General features: G+C 44.3%; 1 protein-coding gene across 5 annotated transcripts in view; it reads left to right on the forward strand.

The window, feature by feature from the left end:
- The first annotated feature begins 536 nt into the window (after window positions 1–536).
- Window positions 537–12962, forward strand: part of Ralgps2 (Ral GEF with PH domain and SH3 binding motif 2) — a 143790-nt gene continuing 131364 nt past the window's right edge. For 4 of the 5 annotated variants that reach the window (XM_041662280.1, XM_041662282.1, XM_041662283.1 and 1 more), the window contains exon 1: window positions 875–997. The gene's annotated coding sequence lies outside the window, so the exon portion shown is untranslated. Of the gene's footprint in view, window positions 559–874; window positions 998–12962 lie in introns of those variants that run through there. The other variant, XM_041662281.1, reaches the window with a different exon arrangement.

Below are 12962 nucleotides of genomic sequence, written 5' to 3' on the forward strand. Positions count from 1 at the left end.
GGAGGAAAGAAATCAAATGCAACATTTGGTCACTTCACAGTCTACAGTGCTGCTGTAGAATTGTCCCTCCGCATTCTATTGCACATTGCCTCGAAGAGGACTGCATCACTCCCGAATGATACACCTAGGTGGCTCACAGAAAACCTTCCACTAAGTCACACTGCATCAAATTTTATGTAGGCCACCTAGGTGCACCCTGAGAAACAACACCCTTCCATCCCCTTTCATTCGCAGAAAAAAATTCACATTTTAGAATCACGTTCCTGCAACTCCAGTCTGGGACGGCGGGGGGGGGGGGGGGGCGGATATTCCAAATTTCGATTATTTGTTCATTAAACCAAGGACAGTCACCCTGCTTAAAACCTACAGGGGCCTACCCAACACTTCCGGCATGTTAATGTGTGAGTGCCCTGACTCCATCATTTACGATCCCATCGCTGTGGGGGTGACTCTTCCCATCTGCAGCCCCTTCATTTGTCCGCCACGACAACTGAGGGCGCCGCCTGCGTGGGCTGGGTATTTGATCCCGGGGCTGACTTTTGTTCTCTGGCCTTCAAGGTGAGCTGCGCCCCGCATCGCGAGCGCCCCCCGAGACCCCGTGCACGAGCGGCCGTGGGGCCCCACCTGTCTGCCCTGAGCCCTGCGGCTCTTCCCTGCGGCCCCGCGCTGCGGCTGCGGCTACGGCGCGCGCCCCGCGGACACCGGTACGGGCGGCGGTTGGGCTCGGCGGGCAGCAGCCGGGAGTCCGCGGCGCGCGCCGAGACCCCGGCGACCCGGAGCTCCCCGGCCGCGCGAGCGCGCTCAGTTGGTGCGCGCGCCGCGCCGCTCCGCCCCGCCCGCCCGGCGCGCGCCCCCTGCGCGGCCGGGGTGGATCCGGCGCACTCCCCTCCCCCGAGCGCCGGCGGCGGGCACTGAATGAGAGACGCCGACTGCTCGGCTGGGCGAGCGCTGCCTCGGAGCTGCGGGCGAAGCGGAGGCGACGGCCGCGGCTACACAGGTCGGCGTGGCTGGCTGGCGGGTGGGCGGGCGGGGAGGCGCGGGCAATGGCGACGGCCGCGGTGCGCGGCACGGGAGGGAGGGCGGACTGCGGGGCGCTCACGGTCCCGCGGTGGCGGAGGCCCCGGCGTCGCCTCAGCCTCGCAGGTGAGCCGGACGGCACACCCCCTCCCGGGCCGGGTGCCTGCACCCCGCAGCGGAGCGAGGCGGAGTGACCTGTTGCGGGGCCGAACCGCCCGCGGAGCGCGGGGTGAGCGGCGCCGCCGAGGCCGCGCGCGGACACGGAGTGGGGGGGGCCTCCCGCACCGCCGCGCAATCTGCCCGCAGCGGCCGGAATTCCTTTGCAGCGTGGGCTTCGGCGGGCTCGTAAACACCGGGCTTGGGAGGTGATGGAGCTGACCTGGAAGGGAGCCCGGACCTGTGCTCTGCCGCGGCTCCCCGCCCCCCTCGAAGCGCTTTTCCTGCCGCCGTGTGCGGTGTAGACGCAGGCGGGTTTCAGGGTGCGTGGGCGTGTTTGGGAAGAAGCTGCGAGCTGATAGGAGGTACCTTAGTACGAATGTTAATTGGTTTGAGTTGGGAGGGGTGAGGGAGGAGGAAGAAAGGGCTCTGATGCTTGCAGTGGAGGAGGGGCGTTTGCAACCCGAAATCCCTCTGCAGAAAGCGCTCCACAGAAGCATCCAGTGCCTATTGTTTAAGATCCGAGGATGAAAACACGGGCGGCAGTTAATTGAACCTTTCCCTGTAGGTGTTCTGTATTTTTTTTCTCTCGTAACACTTAAATAGCTGTAGTTGTTTCTGCACAGCGTGTATTTATGAGTTGACTTTGGTGTTTGTTTGTTTAATGTGTACCATCCGGGGGGACTCGAGTTCATGGTGTCTTTGAAGATGACCATGAGAAAGAATCTCGAAGAACTTTTCATTCCTTGCATGCAGGAGTACCGCAGTGTCACAGTTGGTAACTTGCAAACTAAAAAGGCTTGTCCCACCCAGATATGACTGCTCCGGCTGTGGCATCAGAAATGTAGTAAGTGTTAGTGCGATTATTGCTGAAGTGGGATTTATAACCAAACAGTATTGTTTTGATAATAATAACTTCTAGTGAACATGTGTAATCATGAAGCTTCGAAATGTGGAAAATTAGCCACATCTTGTAGGTTAAATGTGTTTATTAGCGTTCCCTGGAATAACTTAAGTGTAGTTGTTTTAAGCTTTAAATTCTGGCATAGTCATTTTTAAATACTCAGACCCGCCTTCCTCCCCCATCTCATTATATCCGACCTTTCCCTGGTTGTAGGAACTTCACTGTTTTCAGAAATACTGTTGATCTTGTGTTTTTACACCAGATTGCAGCAGAAGTTGAAAGATCTGTTTGTCAAGGATCACAGTATACTTTTATGATACTACAGTGTCGGGAAGGATACACCCAAAAATTCTGAGAAAAATTCTGTTTAAAAGTCAGCTGTGAATCAGATATGCGTGAGTAATGCAGTTTGTATACATTTAAATACTAGCATATCTTTTTTTTAGTTTATTATGTCTTTACAATTGGGATAGTGGTTGTGAGCAGTGAAAGATGGCTTTGTTGGTGAAATTAATTTGATTACAATTTGAACCTTCTTTTCTTTCCTTTTTTTTTTTTAAAAATGAGACAGGGTCTCATTATGCAGTTCTCACAGTCCTAGAAGACCAGGCTGGCCTCTAACTCACTGAGAAATGCCTGCCTATACCTTCAGAGTGCTAGGATTAAAAGCGTGTACCTCCAGGCCAGGCTACTTTCAAGCCTTTGTCCAGAGGCTAGTTTATTCTACACACATTGAGTACATGGTTGGTGCTGCAGTCTGATAGATGTGGAGGGGACTCAGCAGAGTAAAGTAGGTATGTGCCTTGATGGAGATAAAGTGATGCCTGGGTTGTTAGTTGGAAATTCTCAGGGTGCCTGTGAGTTGGGGTATTGTTTGCATTTTTCCTTCTGAGAATAGAAGGAGCTGCTGGTGAACAAAAGCATCAAGACGATTTTCTTAAACTATGCTTCTGTTTATACACACTGGGTATCTGGTATCCAGACATACTCAAAATATATACTCTACCTGGAGTCAGAGGGTGTGTGGTTTATATGTGGTGAAAACATTGTACTTTTGGTTTATATAACTAAATGAAGTGTTTGCTGATATTCTCTCGGTATTTGTTTATACGAGTCTTTAAGAAAAGTAAAGCCTTCCCCTCACCCCAGTGAAACAGCTCTCTATCGTTCTTTGGTTGCTAAAAGAAAAGTCTGCTAAGTGAAAATCTGATGAGAAGTGATCGTTTTATGATGTGATTAATAGTCAGTGTGACACACGTTGGTGTAGATCATTGTAGATTCCAAAGCTTTAAAAGAATTGATAAATATGTTGTTACTTCTTAGGACTATCAGTAACTAACCTCTACCTTATGTAGGCATTATTCTCTCCATTTCAGTGTGGGAAATGAGCCACCAGTAAACATTCAGTGACCCCCAAATCCAGATGGTAGCTCTTACCTGAGTGTGATGTTCCACCACCTCCAGATTGGAGAGTTTTTGGGAAGATATACACCTGAACTTAGTGGACTGGTCTCCAGAAAGCTTTTTGTTTTTTGTTTTGTTTTTGTTTGAGACAGGGTTTCTCTGTGTAGCTTTGGTTGTCCTGGAACTCTATATGTAGACCAGGCTGGCCTCGAACTCAGACATCTGCCAGAGTGCAGGATTAAAGTTGTGTGCCACCATTTCCCGTCTCTAAGATTTTAAATGTTAATCTATTGAAATTGGCTGTTTTCTTTGGAAATATTGCTTTCATTTGGTATTTAAAATGAACATATGCAAACTTTTGAGAATAAAATGCATAAAAGGGGATCCTGTTTTGAATACAAGTTTTTTTGTTATCTAATGTTTGTTTTTTGTTTTGTTTTTTTTTAAATTTTTTTTTAAGGTTTATTTAACTTTATTTTATGTGCATTGGTGTGAAGGTGTCAGATACCCTGGAACTGGATCTTCAGACAGTTGTGAGCTGCCATGTGGGTGCTGGGAATTGAACCCGGGTCCTAGGGAAGAGCAGTCAGTGCACTTAACTGCTGAGCCACCTCTCCAGCCCCCTAATGTTTGTTTTTTGAAATAGTTATTTCTTTCTGGATTCCATACTTTATTAGTTACTTAGTTTTCAATAAAAATGTAATTCAAATGGCTTGAAGTTATCATAGTGTTAGCCGTCCCTTGGAAAGGAGTTTATTGTGTTACCCTATAATTACTTCCTTAAGTGTGGTTTAAATTCCCATTAGTTTCTCCTTAGTGAGAGAATGAAGATTGGATATGATAAAATTCCACTGGTTTTTAATTAATCTGCACTCTTTCCTTTTCCATGCTTTATAGTTTTAGTTTCTTTGCTTTCCACGTTTTACTCAAGAACTCATTTTAAATATTCCAGATGGGTTTTAATCATCAACCTCTTCCCTCTCCTTTTCTACCTTCCCCTCCCCTCCTCCTTCCCTCTTTTAGAAAAGTCCCTGACACTTTAAAAGTATTCAGTTATTGGCCAGAGAGTGAAGTAATGGTATTAAGTGATATAACCACTTTCTTTTTTTGTTAAAATTTGTACTTTAACTAATACAGTGTACATGTAGGAAGTGACATTACCAGACTCACTCATCTCTTCATGGCTTTCTTCCTAGGTCCTGTTTCTGATCCCTAACCCTAGCCATATTAGCTGATCCTGTGTGTCTATTTTTCTTTCTTCTGGCATGAGTACTTGGTTCTGCAGTTTTGTTTTTCAACTTCAGATTTTTTTTACAGTGATTTTGCTTTAAGATTCCTGTGCTACCTTGAACTTTATTGTCTTCGGTGTATAGTGATATCATGGTTTTGATTACAAGTTCATTGTTTACATTATTATGTTTCTGTAAGTATGTTTAACAGTTGAACCTTGAAGTGTGCTATGATTGAATTTCTTGGCGTTAGATTGTTTTCTTTTGTATTTTTCCTTACTCTCTTATGTGTCTTTAGTTTTTTCTCTAGTCTGTCCAAATCTACAGATACATAGGTGATAGGATTCAGACTTGTTAAAAACTGGGGACAGCTAAGAAGGCTCTGCTTTTGTTCAGTCTGCAGTGTTGCTTAGCACTGGGACGCACAGCTTGAGCCTGGCCTCCCATCACCTTGCTCCTGACACGTGTGCTCTTCCTGTGGAGCCTGTGCTCGCTAAACTCAGTTTACTTTCTTGTTTCAGTGAGTTGTATCTCTTATTGACTGACTTAAAGACGGCTCACACTCAGAATCCCAGTGCTTGAAAACTGAGGCAGAAGGATTGCTAGGAGTTCTAAACTGGTCTGGGCCAAAGTGTAAGACTGTTTTATAACAAGCAAAATATGTGTGGTAGGGTAAACTTTTTGAATTGTTGATGTTGCTGAAAATACTTTTTTTCTGCCTTGATCACTGTCTGGGCTAGATTCCGAATTAAGATAATTTTTCCTTGAAATAGAAGGGAACACTGTGAAATAGAAGGGATTGCTGTATGATTTCCTACCTTTGAGTTGATGAAAAGTTTTAATAAAGGAAGAGTTTTCTTCCTTTACATGTGATATGGTCTTAAGATTTTTTTGGTTTGTCATCAGTCTGTCTGTTGTAACCCTGGTGTGTTGTACATGTCCCGTGAGTGTGAATTTAGTAGGTCATGTAGCCAGTGTGCTTTGAAGAGCTAAATTGTAAGTGGTGCAGGTAGAGTGAGCTCACAGTCTTTGTCCAGTGACAGAGTTTGCTCTTCTGGAGCTTGTGAAAGGAGCCGCAGGCACCATGCAGGTGGCGGGCCTTGTAGTTTGCAAGACCTTGATCTAGCTTTGTATCTGCCTTACTAGTAGAGCATGCTATTATAGAAGGGGATAGAAGGCAGAACATGGGTAGAGACATGCTGGTGATAGCTTCAGGTCTCATCTGTTTATAGGAATTAGTCATCAGAGGAGAGAGGAGGAGCTGGAGAGTGTAACAGACTTGAGAAAACAGTAAATGACATCATCAGAGTGATGGATGAGTGTAGCAGGAATGGTAGTGTGATTGCCAGACGCACCTGAGGAGAGAATTTCCGAATTCTGTGTGTGTGCATGTGTGTGTGTGTATGATGATGTGCGTGAAGGTCTTTGTTCTAGACTTCTCCCTTGTTTAAGACAGTATCTGTTTGTTGGCTGTTGTCCTGCTTGTAAGGGCTCTCCTCCTCTCTCTGCCTCCCTTCTTGCTCTGGAGCTCTGTGACCACAGATGTGCACTGCTGTGTTCGGCTTTACATAGGTTCTGAGGATTCGAAGTCGGGTCTTCACACTTGCACTGTAAGTGTTTTGCCCACTGAGCCATCTCTACAGCTCCATGGATTTTGTGTTCAGAGCTTTACTAGGAATACCCCTAAAGTTTGGTTAAGATAACTTACTATTGATTTCTAATATGTAAAGCAAAAGACCCATGCTTCTCCAGGTCTTGCTGTGTAGTCCTGGATGACCTGGGATTCACTATGTAGACCAGGCCAACTTCAAGCTTCTGGCGGGAGGCCTCTTGAATACTGGGACTGCAGGAGTGGTCCACCACGCCCATGGCCCTTAGCATTTTTTTTTTAAGTCTCTGATAGAAAAGAATGAGAAACACCTTCTAGTGTTAGTGATAGTTTTTGAAGTTTCTAAAATACAAGGGTTGAGCTCATCAAGTCTTTCTGTATTATAGGTAATCATAGGTATTTTCTTGATTAGTAATGGAATGGGTTGTGCTAATGCTGCTTTCTGTTAAGTACTCTGTCCTTGACCTCAGCCTCCACTTAACTGTGAAGTGCTCCCACTCCCCACCTTCTTGATTTGTCAGTGTCTTAGTTTTTTTAATCTACATTTATAAGGTTATATTATGCATTTTGGTTTTCTTCAGAGTTTTGCTAAGTTCATAAACTACATTGTAAAGCTTTCTTTTTTCTTGTTGTCTGAAGTAGTTTCATGGGGCTATGTGAAAAGTGAGCAGGAAGTTTCTAGGACTGGATGGTGTGTACTAGTGATCAGGTGCTCAAATGTGCTTAGCGTGTGCACGGCCCTGGGTGTGTTCTCCCGCATCCCCACCTAAAAACCTAGAAGAAAATATGTTTATGTGGCTCTTGTAGATAAAAGTATTTTGTTTTGGAGCCCCAAAAGTACTAGCCAGAAAAGTAAGCATTGATAGTGTGTATTAACAATATCTATTCACCAAGTGGTAGTAATCAGGGAACAGAAGGGCAAATGACAGGTTAGAAAATGTGTCTATAGTACTTAACTCTGCCAGAGGGCTTGCGTGGAGTGTATTTTAAAGGTACATCATTGTGAAGACATGTAAACAAATATGTGAATGATCTGAATATTCACCAAGTGAGTATTCTAATGGCTAAGGTAACAGAGTCCTTGTCTGTCGAGTTCAGAGACACAGGTGCAGTTTTAAATGATAATGCGGTACTGCCCACCAGAGCGGCATTGATGAACATGCCTGAATGAAAATGCCGGCAGTGGTGACCAGCCTGGAGAGAGGGTCAAGTGGGGGGGTTGACTTGGGAGAATCCCTGGGCGGCGTCTGCTAACACTCTGCATTTGTGTGTTCTTTGATCCAAGTGCTTTACTCTGCAGAGTGTGTGTGACCTGTCAGCTGCTAGAGTCCTTTCACTCCGAGGTGGAAGTGCAGGTGAGCAGGTGAGAAACGGTTAGAGTTGACCAAATCTGCTTGAGTGCCAAAGGCCTTGGAGCCATAGTTGCAGACACAGAGGCCTTAGAGAACAAAGTGCCTGTAACTCTAGGCTTTAACACGAGCCACATCTTTGGCTTCAAGCAATAAAAGCAGCTACTGTCTAAGCTTATGGTTGTGCTTTGGATATTAGGCCCCACAGCCCTACAGTGGCTAGTGTTAGCAGCCTTGGTCCCATCTGAGGTGTTGGGACCCTTGGCCCTTAAGACTTGGCAGGTTGCTCTACCAGCTGTGCCCGTACACTCTTCAGTTGTCTGCTGTGCTCCCCTCCCCCCCTGCACTCTTTAGTTGTCTGTGCTGTGCTCCTTGTTTCCCCCTCCCGTGTGCACTCTTCAGTTGTCTGTGCTGTAATCCTTGTCGTTTCCCCTCCCCCCCTGCACTCTTTAATTGTCTGTGCTGTGCTCCTTGTCCCACCTCCCCCACCCCACCCCTGTGTGCAGGTTGTCTCTGGTGGTTGCCTCTGTCTTAGGTTGTCTTTATGTGACCAGCTCACCATGCTATATGAGTGATGATGATCAAAAGTAGCAAGAAAAGACCACTGCGCTTCTGTGGGCTTAATGTTGCAGCATCAAAAGGTCGGCATAGAAGGTGTCGCATGGTTGACCCTCATGGGCAGTAGTCTGCTCAAGTCTGTTCCCACCAGTCATGGCAGAGCCTTCATTCAGTCACAGGACTTCTGCTGGAAGCAACACAACTCCTTTCCTGTGTGCAAATGTCTACAATGGTTCACTGGGACCTGCAGGTCAGCATTGACTAGAACAATCCAGAACTGTGCTTGGACAGCCACTGTTGCTAGCATTGCCTCCAAGGCAAACTCGAGTGCCTGGCCTGCCGCAGGGCAGTCCCTCTGGCTGCCCAAGGGCTGCTGGGCGGGCAGTCACCTGCTGCAGGCAAGGCTCTAAGAACTGTCTGCGTCAGATCGTTGGCCGACCAAGCTTGTGTAATAGAATGTAAGTACTCAGGGTGCTTTCGCAAAGGTCCACCTCTGACCTCAGTGGAGCTTTAGTAGGATTTACCAGTGCTCTAGTTGTAGCCAAATAGAAGTTGCGTTGATTTGTCTGTCTCATAGATACAGTAGAAACCATCCAAATTATGTGTCTGTTAGTACAACACTCAAACTACATGTACATTAGAAGAAAACAAATTTTCATATCCTTGGGATAAGTGCAGGATTCTTAAGTTTGGCACTAAATGACAACCAGAGTATCTGCCATTGAGGCTGTACAGCATCTGCGTTATAGAACAGTAGTGAAAAGTGCATACACCAGGTGTTCTCTAATATTTAATTTGTGTTTAAAAATTAGGATGATTGGAGCCTGGAGAGATGGCTCAGTGGTAAAGAACACCAGCTGCTCTTCCAGAGGACCTGGGTTCAATTCCCAGCACCCAAATGGCAGTTCACAACTGTAATTCCAGGTCCAGGGCATCTGACACCCTCACACCAATGCACATAAAATAAAATTAAGTTTAAAAATTCAGATTGTTTTAACTTTTCTTAGAAGGAAGAGTGTTAGCATAAGCCTGATTTTTTGTTTTTAACTTTCTTTTGCTGCCTTTTATGCTTTGCCACCTCTGAATTCACTTTCCGTGTCTAGGAGACTTTAGACTAGAGACCTGTCTACTTTCCCATCAACCTCTAGTGACGACTCTGTACATTCAGGGGGCTTGATATGTGTATGGGTTTTAAAATTTTTTAATTTCTTCCATCCACCCATCCAGATACTCATCCATCCATCCATCCAGATACCCATCCATCCAGATATCCATCCATCCATCCATCCATCCATCCCTCCATCCAGATACCCATCCATCTATCCAGATCCATCCACCCATCCATTGTGGGTGCATGGGCGTGTGTGCTACTTTGTGTGTATGTCATGGCAAGTATGTGGAGGTCAGAGGACAACTTTGTGGAGTCGGTTCTCTCAGACCTTTGTGTGGATTCTTGGGATTTAACTCAGTTTCCAGCCTTGTGTGCCAAGCACCTTTACTTGTTGAGCTACTTCACCAGCCTTAATTTCCCCTATTCTCTTTTGTCACATGACTTACTATATTTTATGGACCCTAAGTTAACTTCTATTGTAAGATTCACTGTTCAATGTACATCTAGGAATAAAAATGACAGCTTCCTGATTAGAGCTCTTAAAAGGTGAAGATATGCATACCTTGAAATCAATGAGACCTATTCTGTTAAAGTGTCTTAGATTTTCTTTCTTTTTTTTTTTTTAAACTTTTTTTTCTTATTTATTTAACTTTATTATGTTTGTTGGTGTGAAGGTGTCAGATCTCATGGAACTGCATTTTCAGACAGTTGTGAGCTGCCATGTGGGTGCTGGGAATCGAACCCAGGTCCTCTGGAAGAGCAGTCAGTGCTCTTAACCGCTGAGCCATCTCTCCAGCCCCTTAGATTTTCTTTAGTTAGATCTTTTTGTTGTTGTTACTAATGCACGTTGTAAAACAGTTTTGTCTGTACCTGGGGAGATGGCTCAGTGGTTAAGAGCACTCGTTGCTCTTGTGGAGGACCCAGGTTCAGTTCCTAACACTCACATGGCAGCTAACAACTGTCTGTGATTCCAGTTCCAGGGAATATGACAACTCTTTGTGCACACACACATTCAGGTAAAACACTCATACACATAAGATAAAAAGAAATAGATGTTTAAAAAAAGGATTTCTATGTTGAAATGTGTTATTGATATCTCAGTCCTAGTTTTTTGGTTTTTGTTTTGTTTTTGTTTTTGTTTTGGTAAAGGGGGTATAATAGCACCGTAATAGATTCTCCGTAAAGCCAGATAAAGTATATAGTAAAGTATGTAAGAATGCTTCTCTGAATTTCTGAGATTTGGTGTAGCCACATCATAGTAACTGAGATCACTCTGGCTTTCTGGATTACTCTTCCAACTCTGAGACAGAGGAATAGTTAGAATTGTTTAGAATTTTCCTGGCCTGGGATCAGAAAATCTGTGTATATTCTGTGGCACTTCTGTGCATGTGCCCAAACCTTCACAGACATTGTGGGGTTTCTAGGTGGGTGATTTCAGGTTTGATCCACAGAGGTCTCTAAGTGTCCAGAAGTTGTTATTTAGGAGTGACTTCTTCTGCCTTTCTCTTACAGTTTGATATTTTTATAAGTTCATGTGGTTTGTGCCCTAACTCTTAAGTCAGGACATTAGTGAGGGTACTGAAACATTTATCTTGAGGATTTTACAGATAAGCAACTAACTTAAGCACCTTTTAGACAATGATATTTTTTTGTTTTCTTTGTGCATAGTATTTGAGAGTGTTACACGGGTATCATTGTTTACAACTTGGTGAAAGACAGAATCTTCTAAGTGAAACCATACTACATAACATCAGATGATACATAATTATATGTTAGCTTGCAGAGTACCAGCATTTCACAGGAGGGGCCACAGGAAGGGGAGTGGTCCTCAATGAGAGAAAGAGATCTCAGTGAGTAATGAAGATGAGGCCAGAGGAATTAGTCCTCTTGCCATACTGTGCTGAAGGGCTTATTTGGAATGGGGTAGAAAGTGCAGTTTCAGTTTGATTCTACAGAGTAGGGACAGATGAGCATTGAGATAGTAAGTACTGTTGGCCACTGACTTTGAGCTGCTTGCTCCATTTCCTTCTCAAGGCTGAAGAAAGTTTGTGATTGAAGATTGGAGAACTCTCATCTGCTTAGAATGTGTCTAAAAGGAAGATGTCTCATGAGTATATTAGACAGTCTTCCTAACTAGTGCTTAGAATGTGTCTAAAAGGAAGATGTCTCATGAGTATATTAGACAGTCTTCCTAACTAGTGCTTTGAAGTCATTGACAGAAAGTAGCACTGCTGCATCTCAGGTTGGCTTTTTCCTTCTATTCCTGGTAACCAATCTTAGCAGAAAACGGGGTAAATTTTTACTGCTAGTAAGAGAGCCAGAAGATGGTTCAAGAACTCATCTGCCAAAGTTTTGCCTTTTTTTTTGTTGTTGTTGTTTCAAACTTAGGGTCTCACACTTGTTAGGCAAGTACTCTGCCAACTGAACTAAGTGTGCCAAAGGTTTTTAAAGATTGCTCTATGTGGGTTTGAACCTCAGGAAATTCCCAATATATTGAAGCTTTCTTTTGCTTTACTTTGTTTCTCTGACTAGTGTCCATAGCTGGGAACTGTCTATAGTATTGAGTCTACTGTGGTCCAGCAGCTAAGCTATGGAATGAAATTTCCTCTAGTTAGGATGAAAAATGATAGTCGACAGGACAGTGGATTTTATTATCTTGATATAGCATAGAATCTCAGACTAAACAGTAGTTGGACCATACAGTAAGATGGCTTAGCTGGTAAAGGTGTCTGCCACCAAACCCAAGGACTCAAGGTCCATATGCTAGCAGGAGAACTGGTTCCCACTTCTGCAAAGTGTCCTCTGACCTTCACATCTACACTGTGGTTTGTGCACCCACAATACACACAGGTACAAATGAGTGGTAAATATATAAAATGTAATTTTAAGAGATTGAAAAAGTGGTAGCTGTACCCCTGACCCATGTCTTATGCTGCTGCAGTAAATATGATCTCCTTAGTAACCACCAATGTGTATTTATAGCTGCGTAGTTACTGTAACTAAACAGATTAGAAAGACTGGCAGGACGTTTGAGCTCTAGATTTGCATTGGTTTATCTGACTCAGTGTTCCAGACATGCTGATTATAATTCTGGCCTGTCTATAATTCCTTTGAAGGAAATCTGCTTTGTCTGCAGTACACTACAGACCTCCATAGCTATGTTTTATGCCATATAAAACTGTTGCAACAGCTGGTTCAGCAGTGGACATTTGATTCAAGGACCACTAAAAATGACTAAAGCTATCTACAAATGTGGGGTTATTGGGTTAGGGAAAGTGTAGTCACTTATAGCAAACATGGAGTTTATTTGCTCTTAAGCTGGAAGGGTGCATTACATTAGAGTTCATAGAACCTAGTTAAAGGAGAGGAGACTAATTTTAATCAGAAGTTGTGAATTACAGCAAATTTAAAAGAGATGGGAAGCCATTTGATAAGCAGAAAAGAATTGGGCCTGTTTGCCTAGACAAGCACAGGTACATAGTCTGAGAGACACAGGGTACAGAATCTGAGATGAAGCGTCTCCTTTTATGTTACTATTCCTTAGTGTAATGAATCCCGTCTTAGTTACTTTCCTATTGTGATAAAACACTTGTGACCCACAGCAGCTTGGGAACGAAGGGCTGTA

The sequence above is a fragment of the Microtus oregoni genome, unplaced genomic scaffold, assembly GCF_018167655.1.
Source record: "Microtus oregoni isolate MIOR12 unplaced genomic scaffold, Mior012 000013F_ref0000133, whole genome shotgun sequence".
NCBI classification, from domain to species: domain Eukaryota; kingdom Metazoa; phylum Chordata; class Mammalia; order Rodentia; family Cricetidae; genus Microtus; species Microtus oregoni.